We start from the raw sequence: 18,390 nt of genomic DNA, 5'->3' as shown, positions 1-18,390 counted from the left end.
GGCTGGTTCGGTCGACCAAGACATTTATAACGCCCAGGTTCAGTCTCCCGAGGCTATTCAAAATGTGCATTTAATACTTATTTAGCCCCTGTGTTATTTGTGACTCTTATACTTTTTGTTTCTATAAGCAAAGAAGGAAGAAGGAAAAACATGAAGAGGGCAGCACCGCAGCCTCTTCGACAAGGGCTTATCTTCGTCGATGAGGGGACAGTAGAGGCTCTTCAATGAAGGCTCTTAAGTTCGTTGACGAATAATTACCTAGAGCAGGAAATTTCATACTTCTGGATTCGTCGACGAAAGTCTATTCTTGTCAACGAAGGGTCTTCTTGGTATCGTCGACGAAGCCCTGCGTTAGTCAACAAGAGGCGCCTAGGCTGCGAGTAGTTTTTCAAAATTTTTGAATTTTGAACATTGGGTGGTTGGGAGAATAGGGGGAAACCTCTGAGAAACTTTTATATATGTTATTCTAGGCATATATAAGAGAGAGGATGATCATTAGAGAAGTGTATTGTGTACATCTTGATTTTCTTAGTGAAAATTTGTGTGTCATTGCTTCCGTGGATGTAGGCTTTGCCGAACCACATAAATCTTTGTGTTGTTGTTCTGGTTGTGTACGCTTTTTTTTATATACTTGTTATTTAATTTTCGTTGTGCATCTTCATTATCCGATCCATTATCACAACAAATTGGTATTAGAGCGAGGTTGTTATGGAATCGGGATCGTCTTTTGCTAGGTTTGACATCGTCAAATTTGATGGAACCAGAAACTTTGGTTTATGGCAGAGGAAAGTGAAGGACATTCTTGTGCAATAAGGAATGACTAAGGCTCTACTTGATACTTAACCAGAAGGAATGGATGAGACAACATGAGTAGATTTGAAAGCAAAGGCAGCGTCTACAATACACTTGTGTTTGGCTGACGAAGTTCTCTATCGAGTGATGGAGGAGGATTCTCCAGTGACTATTTGGTGAAAGTTAGAAAGTCGGTACATGTCTAAATCCCACAATAACAAACTTTTTCTTAAGCAACATTTATATTGGCTTAAGATGGTAGAAGGATCTAGTCTATATTAACACATCAATGTGTTTAATCAAATCATAAGTGATATTATGAGAGTTGATGTGAAATTTGATGAGGATGATAAGGCTTTGATGCTGTTAAATTCCTTGCCCTCAACTCATACCTATGAAAATCTTGTGACCACTCTTACGTAGGGAAAAGAAACTCTTGATTTAGAAGAGGTAACAAGTGCCTTGTTGAATTTTCATTAAAGATTGAAGATTTGTGATGAAGGAGAAAAACTTGTGATAAAGGGTAGCAATGATCGAGGCAAAGGAAAGTTTAAGAATGAGTCTAATTAGAAATCATGAAATCAATCCAAGAAGAAGAAGGAAATCCAGTGTTATAAATGCGGTAAAAAAGGGCATGTGAAACCGGAGTGTCCAGATTGAAAGAAGGGAAATACTAATAAACATGAGGGGATTTCAAAATCTATGAATGTTGTTCAAGAAGAGGATTTAGTGGATGGTGATGTTCTATCAGTTTCAACGGAGTCGGATAATCTAATGAACTCTTGGATACTTGACTCAGCATGTTCTTATCACATGACTCCAAACAAGGAGTGGTTCAGCACTTATAGATTAGTAAACTCTGGATCAGTTCTTATATGTAATGATGCTTCTTGTAAGATCGTTGGCATAGGAAATGTAAAGATAAAAATATTTGATGGTGTTGTAAGAACATTGTGTAATGTAAGACATATACCTGAGTTGAGAAAGAGTTTGATATCACTTGACACTTTGGATTGTAATGACTTCAATTACAAGTCCAAAGGTGGAGTTTTAACGGTATGAAATCGTAATCTGACTGTAATGAAATGACAGAAACTGGATGGAAATATTTACACGTTGTAGGGAACTACTGTTGTAGGTGGAGTTGCAGCTGTGGATGCTGAATCAGATGAGACCGTCTTGTGGCATATGCGTCTTGGACATATAGGAGAACATGACATGAAAGAACTACACAAAAGAAAATTGTTGAAAGGTTTGAAATCATGTCAACTGGAATTTTGTAGAATTTGTGTTCTTGGAAAATAGAATAGGGCAAAATTCAATTCAATTACTCACAAGATGAAAGAAATTCTTGACTATGTGCATTCAGATGTTTGGGGCCCAGTTAGAGTTGCATTAAAGGGTGGACATGTGTATTACGTGAGTTTTATTGATGATTACTCATGGAAGGTTTGGGTTTACTTCATGCGTCACAAATCTAGTACGTTTGCCAAGTTTAAGATTTGGAAGGTTGAAGTGGAAAACCTGACAGGGAGGAGAATCAAATACTTAAGGTTGGATAATGGGACTGAGTATGCTGATTCTTGGTTTATGGAGTTTTGTGCAGAGCAGGGCATCAATAGACATTTTACAGTTTGCCGGACAACTCAGCAAAATGGTGTAGCAAAATGGATGAATCAGACTCCTGCTGATAGGGTTCGGTGTCTCAGATTGAATGCAGGGCTACCAAAGAATTTTTGGGTCGAGGCAGTTAGTATGACTTGTTTTCTGGTAAACCAATCACCAAAGGCATCACTAGCGGGTAAAGTGGCGGAAGAGGTTTGGACGAGAAATGCAGTAGACTACTCTAAATTGAAGGTATTTGGGTGTCCAGCCTATGTCCACGTGTCTAGTGAGAAGAGGTCTAAGCTTGACCTGAAGTTTCGTCGTTGCATCTTCTTGGGGTATCCAGAGGGTGTGAAAGGGTATAAGATGTGGGACCAAGTGGCAAATAAGGTGGTGATCAGTAAAGATGTAGTTTTGATGAGAAGGCTATGGTGAAGCGTACTCAAGAGTTTGATGATTAGAAACAGGAGCCAGAAAGCTGGGGCAGTGATGAACATGTTGTGCTGGTGGAGTTGGAAGCTCAAGGCATTGGAAATGATCATAGTCCCGTGGTTGCAGGGAGCTCTAGCTCGAGAAACCAGCAAGTCGACGATATTCCTATACGGAGATCCGGACGCACTATCAGGCCTCCATCAAGGTATGATTTTGATGAGTTAGTATCTTATGTTTTTCTTACTTGTTGCAACGATCCAACTACCTTTCAAGAGGCAATGCACGGCAAGGAGAAAGATATGTGGATGGGAGCGATGATTGAGGAGATGAAATCTTTGCATAAGAACCAAACTTGGGACTTGGTGGAGCTTCTAAATGGAAAGAGACCGATAGGTTGCAAATTAGTGTATAGGAAGAAGGAGACATGACCAGTGCAAACTGCAAGTACACAATATCGTAATTTTATAATATAATGATGTGTAGAGTATCGTCCTTAGGGATTGATGTCTTAATTTTTACCAAGTACCGAATTTATAATAACCTTGATTTTTTTAGAAAAATTAATAATTTTTGACTGCGAAATTTAAACAAAGCTACTTTAAATAAACTATTCAAGATAATTTAAAATTGGATGCCGAGTATCAAATTACTGATGGTGAAAACTTCTAGGAAACCAATTTCACCTAGTTTCTCACTATGCTTTACTCATTTAGCTAATTCGACTTCATTTTCTCTGTTTGTTAGCAAATCGTCAATTTTTCCAAAAGACTCTTTCGATAGTCAATCAGAACCTATTCTTGTTTATTATTTAACATAAGAGTATGTAAATTAATAACACAAGAACGCAATAAGACCCTCGATTTTTTAATGCTATGTAGGTTCATACAAGTATTTCGTTCTTTATATTTACCTACGCTGAATTATCCAAGATCTATCCTATAATCCCCCCTTTCGATAGCAAATCACAAGACCTTTCGGTAGCAAATCACAAGACTAAAATCATTTAATTAATGGTCAGTTAATTAAAAGCATTAGGCACAAAATAACTCAAATAAACATGAATGAAAACTACTTTAGATTAGCATCAACGAGCAAACATAGTTCGAAACTGGCTACATTGTTATCCTAGAATACCAAAATTTAGTTCATTATGAAAATTAAATCCAACATAATAGATTTCGTCATATTTTCTTCTATATGGAGAGTACGAGAAAGATCAACACTCGCTGCACCGCCGTCACGCGTCACGAACACCCCGAACACCGCTGCTGTTCGCCGCCTTCCGATTCTGAAAAGATATTATTTTTGCGTGCCTCAAACTCTCCTTTACTGGCTGTGTGTGTATCTTCCCAGCACCCCTAAAAGAAAACCACAAGAAAGCTCCAAAAAATAATTTTTCCAAAAAAACTGTGTTTGGTCTGGCCTCCCTTGTGTGTGTCTCACCAAGAAAAATAGTTCTTTTCTCCTCTCCAGTGGTGCGGCCTCCCTTCAGCTCCAGCGCATGCTCCTCTCATCCCCCTCTCTTGCGCACGGCCTCCCCTCTAAGAAACCCTCTTCTTTGACTTTTTAATTCCTTTCCTTTTGTCTTTCCTTTCTTTGCTTTTCTTTCCTTTCTTTTGTCTTTCCTTTCTTTGTACCCAACGCATGTGACCCAGCTGCATGGCCGGGTCACATCTCATCTTTCTTTTATTTTTATTATTTTTATTTTTTTTCTTTTATTTTTTCAAAGGTACACGGTTTGCCCTCCATATTCAAGCCCAATTTTGACCCTTCTACAGCTTTTAACGCTCAAAGCTCAAAACATGAACGTTGTAGAGCTCTTTCTCAGATTTTTCCAAAATTTTGAATCGTCTCGATTGGTGCTCGGACGAGAAAGTTACACCCAGATTATGGAAAATTGTTGAAATAGTCCACAAAACGGCGTATGGTAACTTCACGTATGATTTTGACCTTGATGCAGCCAGTATTTTGCAAAACGTAAAGCACAAAAATTGTAGATCGTTTTTTTATCTTTCTACGACATCTTGAATCATCTAAATCGGAGGTCGGATGAGAGAGTTACGCACATATTTCAAAGTATCATCAATTTTTAGCTTCCAACAGTTGCTCTGCAATAAATAAAAAAAACCAAAATTTCATACATTACTCAATAAAACTCAAATGTTAAAAATAGAACACAATGTTAGAATATTGAGAGTAATTAGACATTTAAATAAAAAAAATATAATTCGCAATACATGAATTAAAGTACCTAATTACGCAATTTAAGCGCGTAATCACACCACCCAACTTAAGTTTTGCTAGTCCCTAGCAAATAACGTGAATGCAATTCAGGGTGGTGTCATTCCAATTTCAATGAATGAATATACATGCAACACAACCATACCATTTCACATGCAGGAATATCATCAAATTACACACAAACTCATTTATACCCAATTCACACAACTCCGAAGTAAGTCATTTATACAAATCTCATCATTATATAGCCATTAAGAACAGTAAACTCACGTAAAATTAACCAGCGAACACAATTCAGAGTTAATGTAGCCATATAAATTCAAGTATAAATAGGCGAAATCTTGAAGCATGTGTAATGTGTGTGACTCGTTACTCCTAGGATATCCGTGGACACCTAAAGAACTGTCGTTTTAATTCGGCCTAACTGGTATACCCTAAAAAAAAACTCAAAAAGGATGGTTTCACTCGTCGTATGTGAGGAGGAGCGTCATGATTAAACATACCACATACTGCAAGGAACAAACACTAAATGTACAGAGTGGACTAGTTTGAAAAAAATCCAGCCTATTTATGAGGTGTCGAGTCCTTCACCCAAGCATCTTCTCACCTACTCGTCATATTTAACCAAGACCACCCTATTCACAAACCAGGCGTGAATACATCTAAGGCATTCGGTGGGTGAAGAGTCTTCATATGTGGATAACATGTGTCTTGTCCCTGACTTTTGTTGTAGTTGTGTGGAGCAGGTATTAATCTTTAACCTCTGCTAGGGTATTTCTATTTCTCTTTTTCTTTCTTCTACTCATTTTTCAATTTCTTTCTTTTTATGGTCAATTAGAACAATCATAACACTTCTTTTATTATTTTCATACCACCCATGTGCATTAAGCTTGAGCAAGAGTCCGAATTAAGTCTATTTCTAGGGGTGACTCAACATTCATGTCTTGAGTAGGCTACAAGACCTAAGTTTCTATCTCCCCACTAGATGTCACCTCTAGGCTAGCAATTCAAAAACCAAGACTAGTGTACAAAGAGTATAAAAAAAAAAAAAAAAGGGAAAGTTGAGTTTCATGAACTCTAAGTTGACGTCAAAAACTCAAAAAAACGATAAATGGCTCAACAGTACCTCACAAGGTGTCAAAGTCGCCATGGGTGCTCTCTTAGTAATCATAAGGAATCCTAAGTACTACAAGTCTCGTGAACGTGTATTTTTTAGCCTCAAGAGATACCATGTAGATACAAGAGTTTATATAGCCAGATTAACACAATTGCACTACCAATCAACTTTCAATGAGTTACAATTCCTAGTTTAGCCATATAAATAGAAACTACATATAATTGACCTAAGTGTGTACTCCTAGGTTATATTCAAGTATATGAAGGGTATAAGTAGTGTCACGCAGGGCCTAATCATCCATATTCACACTTTTTTTTTTTTTCAATGTTATTCAAAAATGAGGAAAATTGAAGAAAAGAAAGAAACTTCCCTGACTTATTGGTGAATCCCTCAAGGAATTAAATTTTCAGCTCTGTACTCATGCCAAATAAACCTGCATCAAAAATCTAATTTATTCAAAAGTGCATAGATAAATAAATAAATAAAGTAATAAAGATAAAAGGAATAAACAAAAGAAAAACTCTTTGGGTTGCCTCCCATAAGCGCTTGTTTTAACGTCTCCAGCTAGACGTTTCAATCTTCATCAACCAGGATCTCCAAGAGGAATAGATGTACAATTCCTCTCCATTTGTTCTCCATAGCAGTGCGACCATTAATTCTGAATATATTCTCTGTCTTGTCCTTCAAGTCTATTGCTCCAAAAGGGAAAACTTTGTCAATTGTATAAGGACCTGTCCATCTTGACCTTAACTTACTTGGGAAGAGTTTTAATTGTGAGTTGAAAAGTAGAACCTGCTATCCTAGAGCAAACTCATGCCTAAGAATCTGTTTTTCAGGCCACCTCTTCGTTTGCTCTTTGTAGATTTTTGCATTTTCATAAGCATCACCTGACAACGCATAGTGAAGATGCTCAGGGGATTGTTTCAACTCTAGAGATATAGGTTTCTGCATCTTTTCTTTAGAGATTATAGAATTCGTCCTTGCTACCACAGGTTCTAGCCTCCCACACGCTGTTGTGTTGTAATCTTCTACAAGGATCGTTCTAGGTGATCAGCTGGTACATCTTTTTGAAAGGCTTTTTCTACACCTTGCTGAATGACATCTACCGAAAGCAAGTGCTTGGATCTTCTGGGAATCTCATGTCTTGGTAGATGTTGAACATAACCTCTTCCTTGTCCACTCTCAATGTTAACTCACCCTTTTGAACATCAATTAAAGCCCTTCTAGTGGCCAAGAATGGTCGGCCAAGAATTAGTGGGACTTCTTGGTCTTCCTCCATATCTAACACCACAAAATTAGTAGGAAGAATAAATTTATCCACCTTTACTAATACATCTTCTATGATTCCATGTGGATACTTGATGGATCGATCTGCTAGTTGCAAAGAAATGGTTGTTTGTTTCATCTCTCCAAGTCCTAATTTCCTGCAAATAGAAAGTGACATAAGATTAATGCTAGCACTAAGATCACATAAAACTTTATAAAAAAATAATTTTCCAATAGTGCAAGGCAAAGTAAAACTCCCTGGATCTTTTAATTTTTGAGGCAATTTCTTTTGAAGAATAACATTACACTCCTCGGTAAGCTTCACTGTTTCGAACTCCTCCAACCTTCTTTTATTTGATATGATGTCCTTGAAGAATTTGACATAGTTTGGCATTTGTTCCAAGGCATCTACATGAGGAATATTTATGTGAATTTTCTTAAAAATATCCAAAAACTTAGAAAATTGCTTATCTAATTTTTGTTTTTGAAAGCGTTGAGGATAAGGAAGTGGAGTAGAGAGAATATGAGGATTGTCAGGAAATGAAATTGCTGGAAGCGTGTCCATCTCTCTTGGTGTATCATCTATAATCTCCTCTTCTTCCCCTTTATTCTTGCTTCAGCCATTCTTTTCAGGTGTAGGTGTGGACATGGTTTTCCTTGTTGGTGATTTCTCAATTTCTCTTCTACTCCTAAGTGTGATGACATTGCATTGTTCCTTAGGATTCACTTCTGTGTTGCTAGGAAAAGTTCCTCTCTGTTGGGTATTTATGGTCGTGGCTAGTTGCCCAATTTGCATTTCAAGATTCTTTATGGCGGCTCCCATGTTGTTACAATGAGTCTCAATGTTATCTAGTCGTGCATCTGTCTTTTTAAACCTTACTTTTGTCTCCTCAACAAAAGATATCATGGCATCCTCAAGTGACATCTTCTTCTTACCTTGATGACTATCAAGTCCTGGAGGAGGTTGCAGCACATTTCTTGTATTTCCATAAGACAAATTCTCATGATTTCGAAGCCTTAGATGGTAATATTGTGGCAAAGGATCACCACGATAATTGTAGTTCCGATTGTTGATGTATTGAACCTGTTCTTGACTCGCTCCAATGCTCGAATCTGTCCTACTTGTAGCTGCCGCATATTCTGCACCTTGTGGTATCCTCTAGGTTGTTAAAGATGAAATCTAATGAGACAGAGAAGCAACTTGAGCTGAAAGTGCAGCAAATGACTCCAATTCATGAATTCCAGCAACTTTCTTAATCATAGTTCTTTTAGTTGGCCATTGATAGTTATTTGAGGCCATTTCTTCCAAAAGAGAAGTAGCACCCTCAAGTGTCTTAGACATCAAAGTTCCCCCAGATGCAGCATCAACTAAAGTCCGCGTTTGCCCATTTAACCCATTATAGAACATCTGAATCTGCAACCAATCCGGGAATCCATGTTGTGAGCAGCGTCGAATCAAATCCTTATATCTTTCCCATGCTTCATAGAGTGATTCAAAATCATGTTGCTTGAATTGACCAATCTCACTCTTTAGTTGGGCTATTTTTGTAGGTGGAAAGAATTTAGCCAAAAAATTTTCTACCATGTCCTGCCAACTCGTGATACTCCCAGTTGTAGCGAATGTAGCCAACCTCTTGCTTTGTCCCTCAAAGAGAAAGGGAATAATCTCAGTCTAATGGTGTCTTCAGTAACACCATTGATCTTCACAGTATCACAGATCTCCAGAAACATCGCCAGATGGATATTGGGATCATCAAGTGGTGATCCACTAAATTGGGCTTACTGCACCATGCTGATTAATGCGGGTTTGAGCTCAAAATTGTTGGCATTGATGGGTTGGCGTCTGATACCCGAATAGTTGTCATTTACAACTGGTCGTACATAATCCTTCAAGGCGCGTGGTTGCACATTTTCTTGTCTATTCTCCATGGCTAATACCCTCTTTTTCCTTAGTGCTCTAAGCGTTCTTTCAATCTCCGGATCAAAAGGAATAATGGCACAGGTTTTAGCACTGCGCATCCAACATAAAAAAAACACACCAGAAATATAGAAAAAAAATAATAATAAAATAAAAATAAATATAAAAAAAATTCTAAATTAAAACCAATATTACTTTGTATCGATATTGGCAAAAATAAGAAAACCTCAATTCCCGGTAACGGCGCCAAAAACTTGACCGGTGCAAACTGCAAGTGCACAGTATCGTAGTTTTACAATATAATGATGTGTAGAGTATCGTCCTTAGGGATTGATGTCTTAATTTTTACCAAGTACCGAATTTATAATAACCTTGGTTTTATTTAGAAAAATTAGTAATTTTTTACTGCTAAATTTAAACAAAACTACTTTAAATAAACTATTCAAGATAATTTAAAATTGGATGCCGAGTATAAAATTACTGATGGTGAAAACTTCTAAAAAACTAATTTCACCTAGTTTCTCACTATGCTTTACTCATTTAACTAATTTAACATCGTTTTCTCTATTTGTTAGCAAATCGTCAATTTTTTCAAAAGCATCTTTCGATAGTTAATCAGAATCTATTCTTGTTTATTATTTAACATAAGAGTCTGCAAATTAATAACGCAAGAACGCAATAAGACCCTCGATTTTTTAATGCTACGTAGGTTCATACAAGTCTTTCAATCTCTATATTTACCTACGCTGAATTATCCAAGATCTATCCTATAATCCCCCCTTTTGGTAGCAAATCCCAAGACTAAAATCATTTAATTAATGGTCAGTTAATTAAAAGCGTTAGGCACAAAATAACTCAAATAAACATTAATGAAAACTACTTTAGATTAGCATCAAAGAGCAAGCATAGTTCGAAACTGGTTACATCATTTTCCTAGAATAGAAAAATTTAGTTCATTCCAAAAATTAAATCCAACATAACAGATTTCACCATATTTTCTTCTATTTAAAGAGTACAAGAAAGATCAACACTCGCAGCACCGCCATAGCGCGTCACGAACACCTCAAACACCGCCGTTGTTCACCGCCTTCCGATTCTGAAAAAATATTATTTTTGCGTGCCTCCAACTCTCCTTTGCTAGCTGTGTGTGTATCTTCACAACACCCCCAAAAGAAAACCACAAGAAAGCTCCAAAAAATAATTTTTCCAAAAAAACTGTGTGGGGTCCGGCCTCCCTTGTGTGTGTGTCACCAAGAAAAATAGTTCTTTTCTCCTCTCCTGTGGTGCGGCCTCCCTTCAACTCCAGCAGATGCTCCTCTCATCCCCCTCTCTTGCGCACGACTTCCCCTCTAAGAAACCCTCTTCTTTGACTTTTTAATTCTTTTCCTTTTGTCTTTTCTTTCTTTGCTTTTCTTTGTACCCAGTGCCTCACCTAGTGCATGATGACTTGGCTGCATGGCCGGGTCACATCTCACCTTTCTTTTATTTTTATTTTATTTTATTTTTTTATTTTATTTTTTCAAAGGTACACGGTTTGCCCTCCATCTTCAAGCCCGATTTTGACCCTTCTACAGCCCTTAGCTCTCTACATTAGAAGAGAAAGCGGGAGAGGGATCGATGGCAGGATTAGTGAAAATGGGGGATTATGAGGGACAATCAAAAGAAAATGGAGAGATACTAGTGAACATTTTGTGTTCCCAAAAAAGAACATGCCGAGAGATGCAAAGACGCTTGGCTATGGGGTCATAGCATCGATAACCCTTGTGTTCAATGTCATAACCAAGAAAGCAACAGAGACGAAAGCGAGGTTCAAGTTTTGTATGTTCATGAGGTGGAATCAAAATAAAGCAAGCACAACCAAAAACTTTGAGAAGAGAATAATTAGGTACCTTTCCATAGAGAGCCTCATATGGAGATTTATTGGAAAGAGTAGGAGTTGGAACCTGATTAATAGTGTAAACAATGGTAAGAGCAGCTTCACCCCAAACGGATTCGGGGAGGGATGCAGGGAAGAGTTGAGAGCGAACAGTGTCGAGAATGTGACGATGCTTACGTTCGGTATAACCATTCTATTGGGAGGTGGATGGACAGGATCGATGGGATAAGGTGCCAGCCTCTCGAAGTTCTTCAATGAAGGAGGTAGAAGTATATTCCATGGCATTATTGGACCGAAAGACTTTAATGGTGTGAGCAAACTGAGTTTTAATCATCTACTTAAAGTCATGAAAAACATTAAGTAACCCAGTGCGATCATGTAAAAGGTAAATTCATGTATACCGAGAGTAATCATTGATAAAAATGACAAAGTAAGGAGACCCGCCCTTAGTAAGGACAGGAGCAGGTCCCCAAATATCAGAATGAACAAAATCAAACAGTGCAGAAGACAAAGAAGTACTTTCGTTAAAAGGTAAAACTTCCTGTTTCCCAAGTTGACAAGGCATACAATCAAAATGTTCAAATTTAACATTTCCTAAGCAACCACTAGAAGCTAAAGACTGAACACGAGACAATGAGGTATGACCGAGACGAGAATGCCAAACACTGGAAGACACTACAACAGAAAGAGACGGAGGAGAAAACGAACGTGGCAAATGCAAATATGTGAGCTCGAAAAGGCGATCAACTTTATGCCCGGTCCCAACAAGCTGGCCCATCTTCAGATCCTGCACATCACAACCTTTGTGAGAAAAGGTTAAGATCAAACCACATTCAACAAGTTGACCAACAGAAAGGAGATTAAGAGACAAGTTAGGCACAACATATGTGTCAGGCACGGAAAAAGTAGGAGTAGAAATATGACTAAGATGACTAACAGACATATGTAAACCATCAGCAGTATAAATTAAGGAAATAAGATTTAAAGACTGCTTATGTGTCACTAAAGAGGAATCATAGGTCATATGATTGCAACAGGCAGAATCAATAAACCAAGGTATTGGGGTACCTGTGGAGACTAATAAGGTAGTAGAAGTGCGGGATAGAACCTAGGTGATAATTGCCTCAAGGTCACCTACAGAAAGAGATGACAAAGGAAGCGCAGAAGATGGAGCAGAAATTGAGGAGCTGGTGGAGACAGCAGCAATAGGCTTGGAAGAGTAAGATGCCTTAGCCTTGAGAGCATCCCTAACATCCTTGGCCTTCTTCTTAGGACAATTGGAGTTATGGTGACTGTCTTTCTTGCAATAGTGGCACTGACCATGGAAACGGCACGGTTTAAAAGACGCAACTGTAGCAGAAGGAGTAGTCGGAGTAGAGGAACTAGACGGAGTAGTAGCTAAAACCATAACTGTAAAATGGGCCCAACGAGTTTGTTGGTGTCTCCTCAGAAATGAGCTCCGCAAGAGCAACCTCAAGTGTAGGAAGAGGAGAGCGATGTAACAAAGAAGCTCGAGTATTCTCAAATTCATCTCGGATATGCATCATAAAGTATATAAACTGACGACGATCCCGATATGTAGCAAAAAGTTTGATCAACTGCTCATGAGAAAAAGCAAGGTCAGCTTGAGAAAGCTGATCCCAAAGGGCCACTAACCTGAGCATGAAACTCAGCAATAGATTGTCCAGGTTCCTAACGCATCTAGGAAAGCCTAGTTTCCAACTAAAACTTAAGGGCAACATCACTGCCACAGTTGTATCGTTTGGCCAAAAAATCCCAAGCAAGTTTGGCATTACGAAATTTTGGAAGCAGACTCTAAATAGTAGGAATAGATGTATTAATAAACCAAGAAAGGATCTTATAGTGTGTACTTTCCCATTCATCAAGGCCCTTATCAAACTCTTCGGTTGATTGCGTGTCAGTTTTCGTGGGTTTTTGTTTTGAGCCAGTGACAAAACGCTATAATCTCCGACCAATAAAAAAAACTAACATTTGTTGGGTCAAAGCATTGTAGTTGGAGCCGTTCAAAACAATCTCTATAGGGTGGGCAATATCAGTGAAAGATGTCATAAAGTAAATAGCAATTTAACGGAATCGGAGAGATGAAAATTGGTGTTTCGCCATAGAAAGAACACGACCAAAGAAGATTATCTATATCCTGCATGTGGTGGCCAAAGAAAGATGCATGGACAAGAGACAAAAAAATTGAAGCACAGTAAAAAGAAAAACAAAATAATAATAATAATAATAATAATAATCAAGTCTCAAAGGAGAAGAATAATTTTTCTCTGCTATATCTCGCTTGATTCGATCCACTTTCGAAGCAACCAAAAATTAAAGTGTAGAGCTGAATCAATATTCACAGTGCGATTCCAATATTACTGCCGCCAATTACCATGTACATCCCACGTCACAGAACTAGCAAAATCCGTGGGTGTCTGGAGTATCACAGAGAGCCAGAGTTATCTAATCCCGAAATTGCTGTCAAGACCCAGAAGTTGTGGCAGAGAAGGAAAATTGTGAGGAATTTTTGTTTTGTCTCAGTGCACGCGTGGTTAGTAGTAGTGATGGAGGAAAATATTAGCAGATCCAAAAACAGACAAAGCAAGGACGACAGTGTAGTACAATTCGTGTCTAAGCCCTCTCGCCGTGGATTCCTCGAATACTCCGACGAGGTAGGCCTTCTGCAGAGCTGCGACGGCGCCGCTTTCGGAGAACAAAGGGAAGCAGGGTGGGAGCCTGCGATGCGCCGGAAAGGCGTCACGGCGACTCAAGCAAGACGTCCTCTTTGGGCGATTCCAGACGATTGAGCGACGACGGAGAGTCTGAAGCAGAGCTCTAATGGTCGTGGACTACAGCGAGCAGGAAACGAACGCCGGAGGGAGACTGTGGCTCTCTTATGCGCTGGAGGCGATGACTGACCAGAGAGATTTAGGCGATGACAACGACCAAAAGGAGACGGGACCAGAGGGATTTCGTCCGACGGTGGTTTGGCGAGATGACAACGACATCGTCCAGAACGACTACCAACGATGACGACGACGTCGTCCGGAACGGCAGCCGAGCGGAGGGGATACGAGCAGGCAGGCGGCATTCTTCTCTAGGGATTTGACGTGGGATTTGCAGAATGGTTGGAACATCATCTTCGCGTTCCGCAGTGATCATGATGGTATCTTCAGACTGTCCTGGTAAAGGAAGATCAACGGCGTGATCTTAGAGTCTGTAGATCAGTTGATGATGCAGGGTAGCCATGTAGGTTGATGAGACTTGTGGAGCACCGGTGATTTGCAGTTGAACCTTCATGCAGTTCCTCAGGTTCTTGTCTCTGAGAGGAATGTTGAAGTTGGGAAAGAATGTGAGACACACGCTACCAGCTTGGAGAGCGGTTAGCGAGCTACCGATGGCTGCATGCTCATACTGTGTGTACGTCGTATTCAGCAAAGTAATTCTGGCGGTAACTGGAAGACCTTTTCTGCCATGGAGTGTCAGAAGGAGTCTGACAGCACCAAAGTGAAGATGTGTGTAGCCTTCTCGAATCCACTGGTTGATAAGATCTTGATCAAGCTCAAGATCGACATACTGTTCTTTGGTTGTGGCTGGGATGAGGCACTTGTCAAGAGCAGTCGTCTGAACGAACTCCTTGACCTGTGGTCGGTTGTGAGAAATAAGCAAAGTACGAACTTGATTAGCTAAAGACTTTTTTCTTCTGAATATGTTGTAAGGATTTACAAGAGGGAGAGAGGTTTCCTGTATCTGTGCAGAGTCAGGAATGTATGAATATTCTACTAGGTTTGTAATCTTTGAAGAAGTGGTTTTCTTGATAGTGGAAGGTAGAGAGATGGAAGAAGAGAGTCTAGCAGGTGTAATTTCTGAGCTTTGTGAATGTGAATGTGAATGTGAATCCATGGATAATGATTTTCCCCTTTCAGCTATTTGCACCTCAGTACTTCTATAATTTACTTCTATGGCCTAAACTTTTCCCTGGACTCCAGGCAAGGACAGGGCTCTGATACCACACGAGAGTTGGGAGCCCCAAGACCTTCCAAAAGAAAGCAACCAATCTTAGACCACATCTCCAACACAGGCCTTCCACACGGCCACTCAACGGAGAACTCGGGTCCTTCAACCAAATGCTTTACCAGAGGAGGTCTTCGGGGACCGTACTACCTTTCTGTTGTGCAGGATCCTCATAGAGGCAAGCACAGAGCATACTCGGCGCCATGATACGATCGTTGCAAGGAACCCATTACAGTTTCGTTAAACCAGAAGTTAGCCTTATGCCACTCCTCAGTGACTCGGCAGGTTACGGGTATCCACTGTAAAGATATCCCTCGTAACATCATATAGACATTACAAGTCCATAGAAGTAAGAGAATAGAAGTTCTTCGGGCAGTTAGCTTTTAGGGGAAAGAAGGAGATTAGCTGGCCATGGAAGGAAACAAACACAAAGGGATTTTAACTAGCTCTGATTTCAATCCAACTTGCTCTGCCTTACAAAAGGGAAGGCAGTCCCTTTATATAGAGGTCTGAGATCCCGAAAACTTACATGATACGCAAACAAAGAGAGTGACATAAAGCAAACTCGACAAAGACATAAAGTTGGACGACGACATAAAGCAAAGTCGGTGAAGACTTTGTGGCGTCGACTGACAACTTTGACAAAGAGGACTCAACTACTGACAACTGACATAAATAAAGGTGACAGCACATGGGCGGCTGCATTTGTGCGGGAGTGACCCACCACCTTCAATTATGCAAGACTTATTGACACATCACGCCAACAAACTTGGACTTTAAGCAAACTTACAACGCACACAGACATAGGACGGCCCACCAGTGTGGACTTTAACAACAATAATACATAAAGTAGATACGGACGTGGCTTGTTATTTTGGACTTCTGCATGATGGTGAGAGATTCAGGTTGACGTAGTCTTCATCCGTTATCTGTCCATGAATCGGATGGTAAAATGTCATTGTCTTCATCATTTGTGTCCATCGGATCATCTGGATCTGGAGGGTCTGGTGGCTTTGGAGCAGGAATCTCGTCAGGGATGAGGACGACGAGTTCGGAGCAGGACATCAGGTCATTTACTTCACAGGGGTGATTCAGCAGTGAGAACTTGTATCTTGGCCATGTAGAAAGGTTGTACAGGGTATCCCATTCATAAGCTTGATTCTGGGACCATAACAGCTTTCTGGTAGGATTGTAGAAATACGGTCGATGGAGTATGAAAATACTGTGTACGACTTTTGCTTCTGCTGGGTCCATCTTCCAAAGGTTGTGGTTTCCCATGAGAGCTGTTAGCTTTTTTCTCCATGTAGATAGTGGGTCGAACAACTGGAGGAAGGTCCAGAACAGTGATTTCTGGTTGACCGGATCATGAAGATGGGCATATGTCTCTTGTAGCGGGATGAGTACAGCATGTACCTGCAAAATAGAAATATACCAGAGATACCATAATACATGTGTATGGAAGGAGGATGGTTTGATGATGTATGGGTTAAGAAATGGGTAGGCTGGAAAGGTCTGGTGATGACCAATGGCCTTAGCATAGTGGTAATGGAAGATTCTGGCACAAGATTTGATTTTATCTGGATCGGTGAGGTCAGGTTCCATATCTGGAGGGAAGTGGATATGGGTAGAGGCACTAAGGTAGAGTATATCAGGAGGAGAGGATGAGGACGAAGCCATGAGTATCAGTGGTATGGCTTGGTGGTTGGTAATGAGGAAGGCTGTTTTCCTGGGGCGAGATAACATGTCTGCGAGAACATTATGGTCGCCTTTTATATGCTTCACGTAGAAGTCATATCGAGAAAACCAGTCTTTCAATCTGAGTATCTGCGGATCAGGGAGAATCTTGTTGTGGAATTCAAGTATCTTCGGAAAGGATGAGTTGTGGATGAAGTCTCTGATATAATTAATTATGCCAAGAAATTGTTGAATTTCTTTGACAGAAAGATTTGTATCTGCAAACTTCAATAATTGCTCTGCGAGATGTGGACCTGGGCAGATAGTACCGTGGGAAATTTTCATCCCCAGAAAATCAATTTCTTTTTGTCCTTTCTTTTCTAATAACATGATCCCGTACTGTGATGTCAGCTGGTGGAAATGTTCAAGAAGCTGATGGTGATCTGCATGACTTTTTGAAAACAACAATATATCATCGATGTATATCAAGGTACTATGCAGAATAGGATTGAAGATCTTGGTCGTCGCTTTTTGAAACAGTGACGGCGCGATCATCTTTTTATAGGAGGAGGTAGATTATAAGAATATTTTAGGAAGATAAAGAAGGGTATTTTAGGGAGATGATGTGAGAGATATGCTAACAGTTAAAAATACATAGGTCATCCTTTATATTTCAAAAAGACTAATTTTTTGAAGGGCATGAGTATTCTAAAAGCCAAATGTCAAAAGAGATTTGCAAAAATTTTAAAATCTAAGAAAAAAACTGAGATTTTTTATAAAAAAAAATTCAAGTTAGTGCCTCTTGCCCTAAATTTTTTCTAAAACTACTTGAACAATGCCAAAAAATGTAATTTTATGCTCTATTTATTAAGCATTACTATTTCTTGGGACTAACACGAATATTTGCAACAAAAATATAATAATTGTTTCTAAAAATAAATAAATAAATAAAAATAGTGCTTAAAGCCTCTGACACTCGAGGGCTAGTTAATGACAACAAAAAATTTACAAGCTGCTCCTGTAAATATAAGAATATTATCCCTTGAATTTTGACTATGGAATAAAGTAAATGATACGGGATATTAAATATAAACTTTTGAATTAGGCTCTTAAATTAAAGTGAATGACAATTGACAATCATAGAAAATGCTCAGGACGCGTACTCAGCCAGTAACAAATGATATTTATTAGGATGCGTAAGTGACCACAACAAACAATCTGAAAATTAAAATGGGCTTGTAAATTTGGTATACATTAAAAATAACTACAAACGGTCATAGCCAAATTAGCCTTTTTTTTTTCGTGTCTTAATTGTGCAACTTAACGTCTTATGCTTATACCAACATTTGAATGCAAGCATCACAACTGAATTTTTTTTTTTTTTATCTCTTTTAGGGCAAGTGAAAATTATTTCATTCTATTCAACATGATCGAAAAAGACGGACCATTCAA

The 18,390-nt window shown here is 39.1% G+C and overlaps 1 non-coding gene across 1 annotated transcript; it reads left to right on the top strand.

Moving 5' to 3' along the window:
* The first annotated feature begins 8,883 nt into the window (after positions 1-8,883).
* Positions 8,884-8,990, top strand: LOC131152479 (small nucleolar RNA R71). The gene has a single exon (XR_009135978.1). It is a non-coding gene; the product is annotated as a small nucleolar RNA R71 (small nucleolar RNA).
* The last annotated feature ends 9,400 nt before the right edge of the window (positions 8,991-18,390 follow it).

This window comes from Malania oleifera, chromosome 3 (assembly GCF_029873635.1).
Source record: "Malania oleifera isolate guangnan ecotype guangnan chromosome 3, ASM2987363v1, whole genome shotgun sequence".
Classification (NCBI taxonomy): Eukaryota; Viridiplantae; Streptophyta; class Magnoliopsida; order Santalales; family Ximeniaceae; genus Malania; species Malania oleifera.
The sequence above is the reverse complement of the archived record's forward strand: the minus strand, read 5'-3'. Positions and strand labels throughout refer to the sequence as shown.